Genomic DNA, 19,450 nt, shown 5'->3' with positions numbered 1-19,450 from the left:
ATTTCAGTTTGGTCCTCCCCACATATTTTTATTTCATTTGTTTAGTTTCTAAACTCATTTCAATAACTAAATATGCATTTAAAGTAGAAAATTGAAAGTTAGCATACTGACCTTTCTTAGAACTTCAAATCTTTATCTTTTGTTCTTCTTTCCTCTTTCAATCTTCTTCTTAAGTTGAGATAACAAGCTCTAGTAAGGTTTTTATGGGAGTTATTAAGGTTGAGTGAAGAAATTTAAGCTTGAGTGCAAGCTTTAATGGTGGACCATTCATAGAGATGAGAGGGAAAGAGTGAGGAGGCAACAATGGGAAGAAGGAGAGCTTTTAGTTTTTTCTTTTCTTTTCTTTTCTTTATGTAATTTGTCTTATGGAAGACCCAAAAAAAATCAATTTAATTAATTTATTAATTATAACATTTATGGCATCATGCATGATGTCATGCATGATGTCATCTCTCTACACCTTTTTCATTTTCTCTTTTTTTTTTCTATTAGTTATTTAATTTAATTCTCGATTCCGAAATTTTATTTTTTCTGATTTTATTTGATAGTTAGGTCAGGAGTCAGTTCTCAGGGTCAATTGACCAAATTACCCCTCGCCAGTTCATCCCGGTTTGCAAATAATTCAATATTTCTTTCGGCTCCCTGACCTAATTATTTGACTGACTTAACAGCTCTTTTTCATGATTTTCTTTTTTCCACTGTGTTCATAAGGGTCCTAAGGACCGCAGCATCACATTTTATGGTTCGAAATTTGAGTTTAAAATGACTTCGCAGTCGTTCCCGAGAAGGTCACCCATCGCTGTGACTCTTGGCTCGTTTAACCTCTTATGTTCTGTTTTTCTTATTTATACTTAACTAATTGAACATTACTAATTATTTGTGCTTATGGCTTCTCTAATTGACTTAAGTGTGGCTCTAATCCCCTTAATTGTCCGGACCGACTCCGGTCACCGGAACAGTGAAATATACTAGGCTATACCAATAGGGGTGTTACAGCTGCTATCAATATTGAAGATTCCATTGATCTTTTTGTAGGGGTATTGTTTTATACCCTTGTAGTTATTTTGATATGAATATTGTGATGTTATATGTATCAATATAAAGTGAGAAGTTGTATAAGAAATTGTAATAATTTTATTTTTGGATTGTATATCTGTAAATTTAATTTGTGCATACAATATTGATGGAATGATATGAAATAGTTTGTTTTGAGAATTTTGAGATGGCAAATTTTGGATTAAATTATGGAATTGATTTGAGATGTGTTGACTTGAGAATATTTGGAGGTTAGGAGTTATGGAAAATTTATTAGAAGTGCTTTTTACAGGTTTTTGAAGAACTGTTTTCTCAAAATACAGACGGCACTCTGCCGAAATTTTTATAAAATTTGCGGAGAAAAAAAAATGGACAAGATTTTTACTAGTATTTAAGCTTTGAATAAATGTTTTAATTTCCTACTAAAATGCTCACCACTTCCAAAATGTAAGAAAATTGTTTTAAAATCACTTGTAGGGTACTTAATGAGTTATCGGTAAGTGAAGTTCGATAGTTCATTAGGTAGTCTATGGAATCATGTTATGCCTTACAGAGGGGTAAGGACACACCTTACCCCTCGGTAAGGCATAACATGATCCCGTAGTATAGTAAATGAATTACCAAACTTCACCTACCAATAACCCATTAAATACTCTACAAGGGATGTTAAAACAATTTTCTTACTTTTTAAAGGTGGTGAGCATTTTTGTTAGGAAATAAAAACTTTTATTTGAAGTTAAACCATATATCAAATTTTCAATCAATTTAAAGTTTTCGCAAATTTTAGAAAAATTTTGGCAAAGTGCCGTCTATAATTGAAAAAAAAAAAAAACAGTTCTTCAAAACCTATAAAAACACTTCCAAATAGTGCATTTCATCGAATCTCAACCACCAAAACTTTTAATCAATACAAATCAACCCAATCTCAATTCAAAATTCAAAACTCAAAAACTTTTGAAAATAATTCGATAAACTCATAAACATTGCATTAAATTAAATTTACATACACAAATCTTAATTTACAAAAGAAAAATAAAAAATAATATTATTACAACTTTAATGTACAACTGCTCAATTTTACATTAACATATATGACACTAAACTATTTACATCAAAATAAACTACAAGGGTATAACTAAATACCTGTCACACCCTACCCCTCTGTAAGGCATAACATGATCTCGTAGTATACCTAATGAACTACCAACTTCGTCTACTGATAACCCATTAAATACACTACAAGGGATTTTAAAACTTTTCTTACTTCTTTTTACAGTGGTGAGCACTATTTACAGGTGTTAAAAACCTTTTTGAAGTGAAGTGCAACAGCTAACACATTTGGACTATTAGGGATTTCTGTAAAAATTTTGGCAGAGTGCTATCTGTATTTTGAACAAAACAGTTCTTCAGAAAACAGTTCTTCAGAAAGCACTTCAATATTTTTCTCAATCTCAAACTCCAACATATTTCAACACAATAAGTTTTTCAACTCGAATCCATAATAATTTTTCAAACACTGAGATAAAAGAAATACAGTATAATTTTTTTTTTTTACAAGCCAAAATAACTCATAATTTATTTTACAACTTCAATGTACAATTTTAATTTATAACTACTCAAAATCAAGAATAATATATACATACAGTGAACATACATTACAGTACAAAATGCAAAATGTGGTATACTCAATATACCCGATGATCTCTCACCGAATGCACTAGCAGCCTAGTCTGCTGCCCTATCCGTCTGTCTACCTGCGACAGCAATGAAAAGCTATCGCTGAGACAATGTCTCTGTGGTGCACAACATTAACCAAACACAACTTTAAATCACAATTCATAAATCATATAAATGATGGATACGTAAAACCATAATTAAATTCAAGACAATGTAGATCTATGTCTTATTGCACGCGGGGCAAAATTTTAGGTCATTCTGAGTTATGTAGATCAAGTTATGGTCATTTTACTATTGCTGGTCAAAGCGTATCAAAATTGGTCACTTTAGGTCAATTTTGGTTCGGCCAGTTTTTGGACCTGAACTTGTATAAGCTGTTTGACTTGCTTATGGTCATTTCTGGGCTTTGGTGTCTTCATAAGACTTGTAGATATAGGTCTTAACTATTCATGGTCAAAATTTCAGGTCAATTGGACCTATTTTGAGTGAGTTATGGCCTAAACACTAACTGCTGCCTAAATGGTAAATTTTCAGGCCTTAATTGCACTAATCCGGATTTGGTCACTTTTCAAGTTACCTTACAAGCAGAATTTTGGCAAGCTTCCTTCATGAAAGTTGGCAAATTTTGTGCCTAGTTTCACCTCCGATTGGTCTCATACCAATTGGAGCCACACACTTAAGGTTCTAAGCCCAAAACACAAACTGCCCTATTGTATTTTGTTCATACTCATCAAAGGTCACCTTTAACACTTACCAAACTTCACATTCATGCCCATTCTGGTTTGTACCATAACCTAAACATATTTTACCACATATTGTTGATCATTTTGGCAACTTATAATCACATTCAACATACAACATAAAGTGCAAAATTTTTCAAACTCAATTACAATAATTTAACCACCTATTCATGCTCATTTACATGTCCAACCTCACACCATCACACATATACCCAAGCTGCCATAACCACCATCACAATTCAACATTATTATACCATAATACAAACATAAAATAACATCCTTATGGTTCACCAAACCAGGCTGCCGATTCATGCATTTACATTCCATTAATTCCCAAGCTTCAAATTTCAAATACACATTCACATATACTAAGTATAGATCACCCAAATAATTTCCTACACACATAAACATTTAATCAATCCTTTAATCTACCATTTGCAAGCAAAAATAAACTGTCTTCAAGGAGTTTCCATGGCTTCCAAAAATACAGCTCTCCCTTTAAACATCAAACCTCAAAATTCTTTCCACAATTTAAGTACCCATAACCTCCTCACAAACTTTAATGAAACAATAATAAAAAACACAAACTTACCACTTTGGAAATTCTTCAAAACCTCACCAAAACTTCTTAAAATTGCTATCAAACTCTTCCTTGCAAGGTGAGGATAAATTTTAATGAAGACAAGTGTGGGAAAAGATGGCTTGATCATGGAGTTGTAATGGCTTGAAGGTGGGCGGCCATGGGAGAGGTTTGAGAGCTTTCATGCGTTTTCAATTGAAGAAGATGAATTGCAGATTTGTTAGTGGATATTTCTGTCCACTTAATGTTTATTTAACCCCATAGTGCTCCACTCACCATAAGTTAATTAATTAAATAATCAAGTTTTCATTTTCCCACATTAAGCTTCTCATTTTTGTTATTTACATTAGGTACCACTAATTTAATTTTTCATGACATTTTCCAAGTGTAATATCATGTATTTTTAATGGACATTTAGGTAAAAAGACAACTCGGAGTATCAAATGACCATAATGCCCCTGTTCGGGTTGCATTCTCAATTTTTCGGTAACACCGGGTTTTGTCCTTTTTTTGATTTCTCAGTTTTCTTTGTACTAATTACTTAATTTTTATTTGATATTTCTAATAGTATTTATACTTCAATAGGGGTCTATTTAAGTCCTAAAAATATTTTTCAGGGTTCCCCACGGTCCAGGGCTAGTCAACGGTCCACGCCGTGACTTCCTGGTGCGATCACCCATCGCTAGGGTTCTCGGCTCGCTTAACTTGGTTACATTTCTTTGCTATTATTTTTCCTTTGTTTTTCTTGTATTTTCTTTTCTTGTATTTCATTATTTTATGTCTCCTCACTTATATCAAAGTATAGTTCTAGGCATCTTAGCTGTCCGGACAACACTGGTCACCAGAACAGTAGAACGCACTACCGAACATTGGGGCGTTACAATACGTGTACAAAAGCCTTAGTGTAGTCCCAACAATCAGTAGCTCACTTTATTACTTTTTCCTTGTCTCTATCTGTGACAGCAAAGAAAGCTATCGCTGAGTATAAAAATATTCAGTGGTGCACAATAAAATATAAAATGCAAAATATAAAATATTTATCATTAATTTACAGTTCAAATATTTCACGATCACATTTCAATTTTCAAATTACATTTATCACAAATCACAATTTAAATATTTCATAATTTTCAAGGCTTAATATAACACAAATTTGATTAAACAATTTAATAAACACAGTATTGCCAATCAATAACACAACTTAGGCCATAACACAAAATTTCCAAACATGTCGTGTTGTACACCACGACAAGGCAAACTCACCCCAGTAATCAAAATCAATGAGGGAGGTGGCTAGCTAGCTAATGAGTACTCATCCAAACTCACCTCAGACTGGAAAGCCAGAGAGGGAGGAAAGTGATCAAAGATCAAACTCAACCCCACAAGTGGAGGAGGAACATAGTAAGGGACTGCCATGCCAAGTGTAAATCAAAAACAATTTAAAACTATGATGTTTAATTATAATTGATACAACAATTAAACAAACTTCATTTCAAATCTCCATTTCTAAAGTAGGCAACACACAAATTCTCAAATAAAATTTCCAAGGCCATAACCAAATTCAAAATCATATTGTTCAAATATTTCATACAAATCAACAAATAATTTTCATTCCAAATTTCCATTATAAAATAGGCAACACAGCATTCTCAAAATTCATAATGAATAAAACACATTCACAATGTATAACAAATCAATTTTCATTGTGAAAACTATAATTTAAAAATTTTTGTGCACAAACCTGATGTGAGTCGCCTCTAGGCCTTGACTCAGTTTGCCCTATCCTTTTCCAAGTCTTTTTCAGCTGAAACACGCAATTTATAGTGTTTCAGTATCTTATCTCATAATAAATCCAATAATTAATTCATATATACTTAATCTAGCCCCAATATGCTTAAACTAATGTTCTTGGAAATTTTCATTTCGGAGTTACTATTTATGATACTATTCAAGTCAATTTGTTGACTTTCTTATGCTTAATAGGTATAGGAATTTCAATTTCACCCACATACCATAATTTGATTACCAATTTTGTTGGTTTTAGTTACTTCTTAGATTTTTAGGTTTCCTAAGCACAATTTCAAATTTTCCAAATTTTGTGTCCCATTTTGTACTATTCCATTGGTCATGTTGCTGTTAGAATTTGGCAAAGTTTTCTTCATAGAAGTTGTTTCTTATTGTCTTAACTTTAATTCCTTTTTTGAATAACTCCATTTGTAGTTTTGTAGCCCGAGATATGACTATTTGATGGGGCTGGCCGGATTTGGTGTTACCTGCACGGGCATTTTACGGATACTAGCGATTTGGTGTCTTGTGCAGGTGACTTGTCAGATAGGTTATGGTCAAAATTTGGATTTGTTTTCTTCATGAAAGTTGTAGGGCTATGTCTCAGCTTTCCATCGGTATAAGATTTAGGTCATTTGGACCTTCCTAGACTAAGTTATGGTAATTTCAGTAACTACTATTCATTTAGTCATTTTTGTACAGGGCAGTGTGCCCAAATCCGAATTTAGCCTATTTGTTCACTAAGTTATGGTTATTTTCTAGGCATGATTTCCGAATGAAAAATGGTCCATTTTGTTTCTAGTTTCATTCCCAATTAGCCTAACATCAATTGGATTGGTAAATTTTCAGTTTTGGTCCCTAAAAGGGACCTAGGTCAAGCTATCAGCATACTGACTCTAACCAATCCAAATTGTAACTTGGTTCTATCAATTCACACACACCACAAAAGGTCTCAATTGACTATTTCTAACCCTCATTAAGATCATTCCATTGACCATTTTCTACAATTTTTTTTTTCAAACCCTAAGTGCCAAGAACCCTAATTTTTGCAAATGGGTCAATTAGTTAAATCAAAGTGCACATTCATCTTCTACACACTCATTCAAGCATACTTACACATTTAATTCTACTAAAACACCATAAACCCCACTATTCCCATGGCTGCCAAATTTCCCATAAGTCCATACATTAATAAATTTCCAAGTTTCTTTACATAATTTCATCAATTTCAATTATATTTCGTGTATAGACCATGCATATGGTGAGAAAATTGGCTTACCTTATTCAAGCAATTTTTCTTCTTCTCCAATCTTCAATTTCCTTCTTCCTTTTTATTCCTAAGTGATGTATCTAGGTCTAAGAGTGTGATTTTGTGTTGGAGTTTAAGAAATTTATGGGAAGAAACTAGAGAAAGTTAAGCTTTCTAAGTCCAAAAATGGTGGAAATGAAGAGAAAATGAGAGAGCGAGAAATGAGAGAGGAAAGAGACGGCAAAACAATGGAGAAGATGGACTTTTAATTTTCTTTTTGGTTTTTATTTGTTTAATTACCTTTTTCCCACTTTAATTACATTAAAATAAAAATTCTTTATTGTATCATGCTTACATCACTTAAGTGATGTTATTAATCCTTATTTTTTTTCTTTTCTTTTTCCTTTCTTTTTCCTCACTTCTTTAATTTAATTCTATATTTCAAAATTTTCATTTCTCAAATTTTATTGGACAGTTAAGTCATGAGTCACCTCTAGGAGTGAATTGACCAATTTGCCCCTCGCCCATCTGGTCCGGTTTACAAGTTATTCGATATTTATTCCAGATCCCTGACCTAATTATTTGACCTGCATAAAAAATTTTTTCTATGATTTTCTCTTTTCTACTGTGTTCGCAATAGTCCTAAGGACCGCAGTGTCATATTTTCTGGTTCAGAATTTGAGTTAAGACTGACCTCGCAGTCACTTCCTGGTAAGATCACCCATCGCTGTGACCTCCAGCTCATTTAAACCTTTATGCTTTGTTTTTCTTATTTATACTTCACTATCCGATACTCACTATTTATTTCCATTCAGGGCTTTTCTAGGTGTCTTAAACATGGTTCTAATCTTCTTAATTATCCGGACTGACACCAGTCACCGGAACAGTATAATTTACCAGGCTATGCAAATAGGAGTGTTACAATAACACATTTTTCTTCTCAATCAAAATTTTCAATACAAATAAAGTCATAATTTAATTTTCATAATTCATTCAACATAAATTGCAACGGAAAATTCAAGGAAAGTTTATATGTTGTGCACAAACCTCTTACGAGTCTCCTCTTGGCCTTGACTCGGTGTTTCTTGTTCTTTCTCAGTATCCTTCTCAACTGAAACACACAATTCACCGTGTTTCAGTATCACAACTTATAATAATTCCTATACTAAATTTTATATATACTTAATTGTACCCCTAAATTTGCTTAAAATATCACTCCTTAAACTTTGTATTTTAGGGTTACTATTTATGGCACTATTCAAGTCAAAATATTGAATTTCCCATGCTTAATAGGTATGTGAATTCCAATTACACCCACATAACACATTTTGAGTAGCTAATTTGTTAGTCTTAGTTGCCATTTCAATTTCTAACTCTCTTAAGAGAAATTTCAATTTTTTAGTTTTGGTCCCCTGTGTTGCACTGTTCCATTGGTCTGGTTAGTGTGGGAATTTTGTCACACCCTACCCCTCCATATGGCGTAACATGATCCCGTAGTATACCTAATAAATTACCAACTTCGTCTACTGATAACCCATTAAATACACTACAAGGGATTTTAAACCTTTTCTTACTTCTTTTTACAGTGGTGAGCACTATTTACAGGTGTTAAAAAAATTTTTACTGAAGTGAAACCAGATAATACATTTGAAGAATTAATAATTTCTGTAAAAATTTTGGCAGAATGCCATCTGTATTTTGAATAAAATAGTTCTTCAAAAACCTGTAAAAAAAAGCACTTCAATTATTTTTTTCAATCCCCAAACTCCAATATTCAATCAACACAATAAGTTTCTCAACAATTGTCAACTCAAGCCCACAATAAATTTTCAGTGTTTTCAAAAGCTGAGACAAAAGAATATATCACAATATTTACAAACCAAAATAATTTACAAATTTAGTTTACAACTTTAATGTACAATTTTAATTTACAACTACTCAAAACCAAGAACAATATATACATACAGTGATCATACATTGCAATACAAAATGCAAAATATGGTATACTCAATATACCCGACGATCTCTCAATGTAGTACTAGCAGCCTAGTCTGCTGCCCTGTCAGTCTGTCTACCTGCGACAGTAATGAAAAGCTATCGCTGAGCCAATGTCTCAGTGTTGCACAACATTAACAAAATGCAACTTTAAATCATAAATCATAAGTTGTATAAATAGTGGATACTTAAAACCATAGTTAAATTCAAAGACAGTGAATGTCATAAAGAATTTAAACTCCATTTCACAATATCACAATGAATATCAATAAATCACACACACAGCTTAATCATGTTTCAAAGTCCAATTCATCCCAAAAGCCGATGGCTAATGAGGAATAACATAGGTAGCTAGCAATAATATGAGTACTCATTCTATTTGTCCTCAATAGGCACACACCTCAACACTTCAGCCAGAGAGGGAATTCAAAGTCAATTCATCCCACTAGACAAGCTAGCGAGGAATTCAATCAATATACATGATAGCTGTGGTTTCAAACCATTTACAATGCTTTTCAATCAATAAGTATCCATCAAATATCATTCAAACAATTTTTCACAATTTAAAATAATAACAAACAAATTGTCATAATTTATTTCAATTGAAAATTCAAAAGAAATAGTTGTTGTGCACAAGCCTCTGATAAATGTCTCTTGGCCCTGACTCAGTGTTTCCTTCCCCTTCCCTGAGTCTTTGCTAACTGAAACACAATTTGAAGTGTTTCAGTACTCATTTAAACTGTCTCTAACAATAAGGTTCAATAATTAATTTATTGAATTCTATTATTTTCCTTAGTCAACCTAAAATGTTGACCCTCAATGCACTCTAGGTGAATTAGGTTTTAATATTACCCATATGTCACATATGTAGCCTTTTAGTATTGGTACATGTTACCAAATTCATTTCCAAGCATGTTGCATTTTATTGCAATTTGCCGGATTCCAGTATACTAATTTGACCTAGCCGGATGACCTAGTTCCCTCGGTTTTCGGGTTTCGGTCCAAACTACAAACTTGTAGGTCTATTGCTTATTGCATGTGGGGAAAAATTTTAGGTCATTCTGAGTTGTGTAGACCAAGTTATGGCCAATTTACCAATGCTGGACAGAATGCACTAAAATGGTAGGTTTAGGTCATTTTTAGGTCACTTTTGGTTCGGCTAGTTTTTGGACTTGAATTTGTGCAAGCTATTTGGCTTGGTTCTGGCCATTTATGGGCTTTGGTGTCTTCATAAGAATTGTATATATATGTCTCAACTATTCATGGTAAAAATTTCAGGACAATTGAACCTGTTTTGAGTAAGTTATGGTCAAAACACTAACTACTGCCCCAAATGATAAATTTTCAGGCTTTCAAAGCACTAATCCGGATTTGGTCATTTTTCAAGTCACCTTCTAGGAAGAATTTTGGTAAGCTTCCTTCATGAAAGTTGGCACATTTTGTGCCTAGTTTCACCTCCATTTGGTCTCATACCAATTGGAGTCATACACTTAAGGTTCTAAGCCAAAACATACACTACCCTATTACACATTGTTCATCCTTACCAATTACACATTCAAAACTTACCAAATTAACTCTCCCATGCCAATTCTGGTTTGTACCATAACACTAACATACTTTACTTCACATTTTTGGTCATTTTGGCAGCTTGTAACCACTTTCAACAAGCACACTATAATACAAAATTTTCCAAAGTCCCATTTACAACAATTAAAGTCCCATTTATCACAATTCAACCACATGAACATACCTCATTTCCATGTCCAATTTCTAACAATTAAACACACACACACATGTTGCCATCCATGACAACATAATTCAACAATATTTCATGAACTCAAACACTTCAATCTTCTTCATGAGGCTGCCACAAGTTTACACATACCCATCAATTGCCATTCTCACTTTTTAAGCTTCCAAATTATACCTTACACATGGAATTCAAGTATAATACAATTAAACATTTAAATCATCATTCAAACCACTACTTACATGCAAGAATAAACTGTTCTTATTGAGGTTCCATGGTTGCCAAAATGTACATTTCCACTAATTCATCAAACTTCAAAAATCCTTCCACAAATCAACTACCCACAACATCTATTCAAAGTTTAATGAAACAAGAATTAAAAATACATACTTTGTAACACCCCTAAGTTCGGTAGTGCGTTCTACTGTTCCGGTGACCAGTGTTGTCCAGACAGCTAGGATGCCTAGAACTACACTTCAATATGAGTGAGGAGACATAAAATAATGAAATACAAGAAAAGAAAATACAAGAAAAACAAAGGAAAAATAATAGCAAAGAAATGTAACCAAGTTAAGCGAGCCGAGAACCCTAGCGATGGGTGACCACACCGGGAAGTCACGCCGTGGACCGTTGACTAGCCCTGGACCGCGGGGAACCCTGAAAAATATTTTTAGGACTTAAAGAGACATCAATTGAAGTAGGAATATCATTAGAAATAACAAAGAAAAATTAAATTATTAGTACAAAGAAAAGTGAGAAATCGAAAAACAGACAAAACCCGGTGTTACCGAAAAATCGGGAATGCAACCCGAACAGGGGCATTATGGTCAATCGACATCTTGAATTGTCTTTTGACCTAAATGTCCATTAAAAATAAATAATATTACACTTAGAAAATAAAATGAAAAATTAATTTGGTGGTACCTAAAGTGAATAGCAAGAATTAAGGGTTTAATGTGGAATAAGTGGGAATTTAACTTATTAAATGATTAAATTGTGTGAGTGGGCCACTAATGAATAAACTAAAAGCAATGGGGGGCAGCTGTAATTCCATTACACCATCAGAAACTTCATCTTCTCCAAATCACCAAACCTTGCCGAAATGAAGAATTAAAAGACCTCCATTGCCGTTTTCTCTCAAGCTCACCTAACCTCCTCATTTCACTTCCAATCATTTAGGGCTCTTCATTAAAGATTGTCTACACATCATAAGGAAGAGCTTGATACCAAAATCAAGAAGTTTAATCAAGGTTTAGCAAGTTCCAACTATAGGTAAGTTTACATTTTTTAATATTGCTTTGTTAAACTTTGTGTACATGTTATGGGTGTTGGATTTGTGAAGAAAATTTTCAAGTTTGAGGAGTTATTGATATGTCCATTTTGGACAGCCATGGAGTTATGTATTTAATGATTTATTATTACATATATTTGATGTAAATTCATGTTGAGTAGAGGGATTTAATATCCTAGTAAGTTATTTCCATGAAAATGTGGTGATTGTGCACTTAAATTGGAGATTGACGAATTGTGGGACACTTTGGCATTGTAGAACATTTCGGCAGCCTTGGGACACTTTGATAAATGCATGAGTTCATGAAGGTATTGGCAGAATATTGACATTGTGGATTGATGGATATGTATATAGATTGGTTGTGTAAAGTGTATGTAAGAATGAGTAATGTTTAGGTGTATATGTGATTGTACTTAGACTTTGTAAATTTGAGTTTATTTAGTGTATTGAGGATGTGTGTAATCTGCCCAAAGTGACTTTAAAGTGAAGTGGTATATGGTTTTGGTAATGTACCAAAACAGAATTGGTAAGGGAAGTAGACATATAGTAAGGTGAATGTGTCATTGATGTATGTTTAAGCAAGGTAATTAAGGGCAGCATGCATTTTAACCTATAACTTTAAATGTGTAACTTCAATTGGTATGAGACCAATTGGAGGTGAAACTAGGCACAAAATGTGCCAACTTTCATTGAGAAAGCATACCAAAATTCTGCTTGCAAGGTGACATGAAAAATGACCAATTCGGATTAAGTGCAATTGAAACCTGAAAACTGACCAATTTGGCAGCAGTTAGTGTTTAGGCCATAACTCACTCAAAACAGGTCCAATTGACCTGAAATTTTAACCATGAATAGTTAAGAGCCATACCTACAAGTCTTATGAAGACACCAAAGCCCAGAAATGACCATAAGCAAGTCAAACAGCTTGCACAAGTTCGGGTCCAAAAACAGGCCGAACCAAAGTTGACCAAAATTGACCTAAAGTGACCAAATTGATGCCATTTGACCAGCAATAGTAAAATGACCATAACTTGGTCTACATAACTCAGAATGACCTGAAATTTCGCCCTGCGTGCAATAAGACATAGATCTACAAGTTTGTAGTTTTGACCGAAACCCGAAAACCGAGGGAACTAGGTCGTCCGACTAGGTCAAACTAGTATCCCGGAATCCAGCAAGTTGCATTAAAATGCACTAAACAAGGAAATGAGTTTGGTAAAATGTACCAACCCTAAAACCCTATCGAATGTGACATATTAATGACACAAAAACCTAATTTACCTAAAACGCATCGAAGGTCGGTATATTAGGTGATTAAGCAAATAATAGCCTTCAGTGAATTTCTTATCGAACATTATCGTTAGAGACAATTTTAATTTAGTACTGAAACACTTCAAATTGTGTTTCTCAGTTACCAAAGACTCAGGAAAAGGGAAGGAAACACTGAGTCCAGACCAGGAGACAGTCATTAGAGGTTTGTGCACAACTAGTTTTCAACTGATTTTACTCTGAATAATATTTCATATGATTAATTGTATGTTATTGTTTTAAATTGTGTTTGTGCACAACTAGTTTTCAACTGATTTTACTCTGAATAATATTTCATATGATTAATTGTATGTTATTGTTTTAAATTGTGTTTGTGCACAACTAGTTTCAACTGATTTTGCTCTGAATAATATCTCATATGATTAATTGTATGTTATTGTTTTAAATTGTGTTTGTGCACAACAGTATTTCTTTTGAATTTTTCAATTGAAATGAATTATGACTATTTGTACATTATTGTTTTAAATTGTGAAAATGTGTTTGAATGGATATTTATTGCTTGAAAAGCATTGTAAATGATTTGATGGATACTATTGATTGAAAAGCACTGTAAATGGTTTTTGTGGAAATTAAAGATAATTATGAATTGTGTTGCCATTTTGTGAATGAAATTATAACTTTGGAAATTTATTGGATTCTCACGAATCATTTGAATAAAATGTTTGGAATTGATTTTGTGTTCACACTTAGCATGACAGTATGATATCATTCCTTCTCCATTTATGGGGTTGTGATCGTTTATTTTCCTTCTCCATTTATGGAGTCGTGATCGTTTATTTTTCTCCCTCTCTAGTTTACTAGTTGAGGTGATCGGATGAGTACTCATTATATAGCTAGCTCCCTTCCTCATTGATTTCGATTAGTGGGGTTGTGATTGCTTTGTCGTGGTGTACAACGCGACATTGATCGGAAATTTGTGTCATGGCTTAAGTTGTGAATGAATTGGCAACACTGTATTCTTAAATTATTTGACTAAATTGTGTTGTTATGCGATTTGATAATTTGTGAAATGAAGTTTAAATTTTTATTGACATTTACTGTCTTTTGAATTTAACTATGTTTTGATTGCTGAGATTTATTGTGATAAATTCCTTATGACAGTATTGTCTTGAATTTAACTATGGTTTTTAAATATCCACTATTTATTTGAATTATGAATTGTGATTTAAATTTGTATTTGGTTAATTTTGTGCACCACTAAGACATTGTCTCAGTGACAGCTTTTTATTGCTGGTGTAGGTAGACAGACAGACAGGGCAGCAGACTAGGCTACTATTACCTCCAGCAAAAGATTTTCGGGTATAACGAGTATACCACATTTTGTATTTTGTGCGGTAATGTATGATCACTGTATGTACATATTGTTTTGGTTTTGAGCAGTTGTAAATTAAAATTATACATTGACATTGTGAAGTAAATTATGAGTTATTTTGGCTTTTAAAAATTATATTATATTTCTTTTATCTCAGTATTTGAAAAATCACTGCAGATTTGAGTTGAGAAATATGTTGTGTTGAGAAAAATGTTGGATTTGAGATTTGGAAAATATATTGAAGTGCTTTTTACAGGTTTTCTGAAGAACTATTTTATCCAAATTACAGATGGCACTCTGCCAAAATTTTTACAGAAATTCCAAATAAGTCAAATGTGTCAGTTCTATCACTTCAGTTAAAAAAAAAAGTTTTTAACACCTGTAAATAGTGCTCACCACTATAAAAGAAGTAAGAAAAGTTTTTAAAATCCCTTGTAGTGTATTTAATGGGTTATCAGTAGACGGAGTTGGTAATTCATTAGGTATGCTACGGGATCATGTTATGCCTTACAGAGGGGTAGGGTGTGACATGTTTTAGTGGTATCAGAGCAAAGTTTTTAAATTCTGTGTTCACATGTTATTTGAATATTCTTTCTTCATAGTACAACTACTCAATATCATTGTTTGATACATACAGTACATTACATTATAAATATGCACTAACGGGAGGAAATCTCCTTGTGTTAATTGTTCGGGAGGTCTAAGATCCTCGAATTGACTATGGAAGAGGGTGATCGTTCAGTAGATCAATCTATTGAGGCTGAGGTGCAAGGGGATGCCCCAGGCCTACATAATGTCAGTGGTTCAGTTGCACCAGCCCTGCGATCTGCATGATTTAGTGCTCGATTCGCTCGTGAGATGGTCAGTAATGTTTCAACAAATGGCTGGTAATGTACCTACTCAAGTCCCAATACAGACACCAGTGGTACAACCACAGTCTCCTACTAGGCAGTATGACAAATTGATGAAGTATGGGGCTACAGAGTTTAAGGGGACAGTAGATCCTCTAGAAGCTGAACAATGGTTAGAGAGGATGGATAGGGTGTTCAAGAAGCTACATTGTACAGAGGAGCTCTGATTTGAATACTCAGTGTCCTTACTACAGGGGGATGCTTATGACTGGTGGAAAACCATTCTCCACAGTCTAGTAGAACCTGCAGTGCTAACATGGAATGACTTTCTCAGGGAATTCAGAGAGAAATATGTCCCTGATGCTTATGTAGACCAGAAGTTACAAGAATTCCTAAGTCTGAAACAGGGGAACAGATCAGTGGCTGAGTATGAAAGAGAATTTTCCCGCCTGAGCTATTATGTAGTAAGTTTACTTGCTACCAGCAGGGAGAGATGCAAGAGGTTTGAAATCGACTTGAAGCCCAGTATCAGACTACAAGTAGTCGGCTTCAAACACACTAACTTCTCTGAACTTATTTCTTAAGCTCTAGAGTTAGAAAGAATTGAGTCTGAAGCTGCTCCTGAGAAAAAGAAATCAGAGAAGACAGAGAAAGAGGGAAAATCAGTAGAACAGAGTTCCAGTGGTCCTACTGGAAAGAGGAAGAACTATGAGGGACACAGCAGAGGTGGCAAGAAGTCTGGTAGGGGAAGACATTCGGGATGTAAACCTCCTCTATAGTCACAGAGTCTGGAGGTTCCTACCATTCCCGCCAATGTGAAAATTGTGGAAGATATCATGGTGGGATATGCTATAAGGCTATTGGAGTCTGTTATAACTGTGGAGGCACAGGACACTTTGCCAAGGACTGCACCAGTAGTCGTAGAGTTGGACCACCTCCTACTACTGCAGAAGGGTCAGCTCAGAGCCCTGTCACCAGAAGTTCACAACCACCCAGCAGAGGTAGAGGCAGGGGTAGAGGTAGCCCAGTAGGCAGCCAAGGCACGGGAAACGATCGAGCAAGATAGTGCTCCAGTCAGAGTCTATGCATTGAGACAGAGAGAAGAGGCCGAGACATCTGATGTTGTGGCTGGTACCTTCTCAACTTTTAACCAAGATGTGTTTGTGTTATTTGATCTGGGTTCTACCCATTCTTATGTAAGTGCTAGCATCATTGATTGCATTGCTATTCCATGTACAAAAATGGACTTTGAGGTCCTAGTAACAAGTCCGCTAGGACAGGAGGTCAGGGAAATAAATTTTGATGCATTAGTGATTAGTCCTTTAGGATAGGGATTGTGATAATAAGTGAAATTAGTTTTGGAAGAGTTTATCGGCAAAAAGTATTTCCTGACACACCATAAATTATAAAGCTAATTGGCGAGCCTATTTAATGTAAAGCAAGAGGACGTAAAAGTAAGATGCAGTAATGGAATTGCTCTAGATGAGGGCAAGGATGTTACTGTTAGTAATTGCTAATGGATATTATAATCAGAATAAGTTTGGATATCAGTGAATTTGAAAAGGATAAAAGATAGGAAAGTTTGATTTATTGGGATGTATCGTAGTAACTATGCAATGTTCTTGATGTTTATACTGTAAGCTGCAGATTACAGTACTAACTTGAGATTATTGTGTAGAGCTACGTACTACCCGATAGTACACCTAGATGAGAATAGTTGCCAACGGCATCTGTTTTGGTATAGTTATGCCAGGACAGAATTTAATTGTTAGTAATAAGTTTGAAAATCCTACTTAGGGATCTAAAACTCAAAAGTTAGAATGTCGAAAGGTTATAATTCAGTACAAAAGGAAGTAAGTTATAGAATATTGACAGATAAAAAGAGTTATGGAAGCAGAGATTTGAATAGTTGATTCATATATAACAAAGAAATATTACGAATGTGAGGAAGACTATGGACCAGAATGGTCAGAGGACCAATGAATGATGAATGATTCTAACATGACCTCAAGGGTCATTCAAGAAGCAACGTGAACCGAAATATTAGACAGCATAATAGTAAGAGGAGATTGGTGTTATCCAAACAAATTAAACATTGTATTAGATTATTAAAAGTCTTATACAAATTTGAGAAAAAAAAAGATTATACGATCATATAAAAAGGAGAAAATAAACATATGACTATTGTAAGATGGCTATTGGGTAAAATTTCGTGGACGAAATTTATTTAAGGGGGGGGAAATTGTAACACCCCTAAGTTCGGTAGTGCGTTCTACTGTTCCGGTGACCAGAGTTGTCCAGACAGCTAGGATGCCTAGAACTACACTTCAATATGAGTGAGGAGACATAAAATAATGAAATACAAGAAAAGAAAATACAAGAAAAACAAAGGAAAAATAATAGCAAAGAAATGTAACCAAGTTAAGCGAGCCGAGAACCCTAGCGATGGGTGACCACACCGGGAAGTCACGCCGTGGACCGTTGACTAGCCCTGGACCGCGGGGAACCCTGGAAAATATTTTTAGGACTTAAAGAGACATCAATTGAAGTAGGAATATCATTATAAATAACAAAGAAAAATTAACTTATTAGTACAAGGAAAAGTGAGAAATCGAAAAACAGACAAAACCCGGTGTTACCGAAAAATCGGGAATGCAACCCAAACAGGGGCATTATGGTCAATCGACATCCTGAATTGTCTTTTGACCTAAATGTCCATTAAAAATAAATAATATTACACTTAGAAAATAAAATGAAAAATTAATTTGGTGATACCTAAAGTGAATAGCAAGAATTAAGGGTTTAATGTGGAATAAGTGGGAATTTAACTTATTAAATGATTAAATTGTGTGAGTGGGCCACTAATGAATAAACTAAAAGCAAAATGGGGCAGCTGTAATTCCATTACACCATCAGAAACTTCATCTTCTCCAAATCACCAAACCTTGCCGAAATGAAGAATTAAAAGACCTCCATTGCCGTTTTCTCTCAAGCTCACCTAACCTCCTCATTTCACTTCCAATCATTTAGGGCTCTTCATTAAAGATTGTCTACACATCATAAGGAAGAGCTTGATACCAAAATCAAGAAGTTTAATCAAGGTTTAGCAAGTTCCAACCATAGGTAAGTTTACATTTTTGAATATTGCTTTGTTAAACTTTGTGTACATGTTATGGGTGTTGGATTTGTGAAGAAAATTTTCAAGTTTGAGGAGTTATTGATATGTCCATTTTGGACAGTCATGGAGTTATGTATTTAATGATTTATTATTACATATATTTGATGTAAATTCATGTTGAGTAGAGGGATTTAATATCCTAGTAAGTTATTTCCATGAAAATGTGGTGATTGTGCACTTAAATTGGAGATTTTGTGTTCACACTTAGCATGACAGTATGATATCATTCCTTCTCCATTTATGGGGTTGTGATCGTTTATTTTCCTTCTCCATTTATGGAGTCGTGATCGTTTATTTTTCTCCCTCTCTGGTTTACCAGTTGAGGTGATCAGATGAGTACTCATTATATAGCTAGCTCCCTTCCTCATTGATTTTGATTAGTGGGGTTGTGATTGCTTTGTCGTGGTGTACAACGCGGCATTGATCGAAAATTTTATGTCATGGCTTAAGTTGTGAATGAATTGGCAACACTGTATTCTTAAATTATTCGACTAAATTGTGTTGTTATGCGATTTGATAATTTGTGAAATGAAGTTTAAATTCTTATTGACATTTACTGTCTTTTGAATTTAACTATGTTTTGATTACTGAGATTTATTGTGATATTGTGTTAAATTCCTTATGACAGTATTGTCTTGAATTTAACTATGGTTTTTAAATATCCACTATTTATTTGAA

Source organism: Hevea brasiliensis, chromosome 1 (genome assembly GCF_030052815.1).
Source record: "Hevea brasiliensis isolate MT/VB/25A 57/8 chromosome 1, ASM3005281v1, whole genome shotgun sequence".
Lineage (NCBI taxonomy): Eukaryota > Viridiplantae > Streptophyta > Magnoliopsida > Malpighiales > Euphorbiaceae > Hevea > Hevea brasiliensis.
This window is presented reverse-complemented; position numbering follows the sequence as displayed.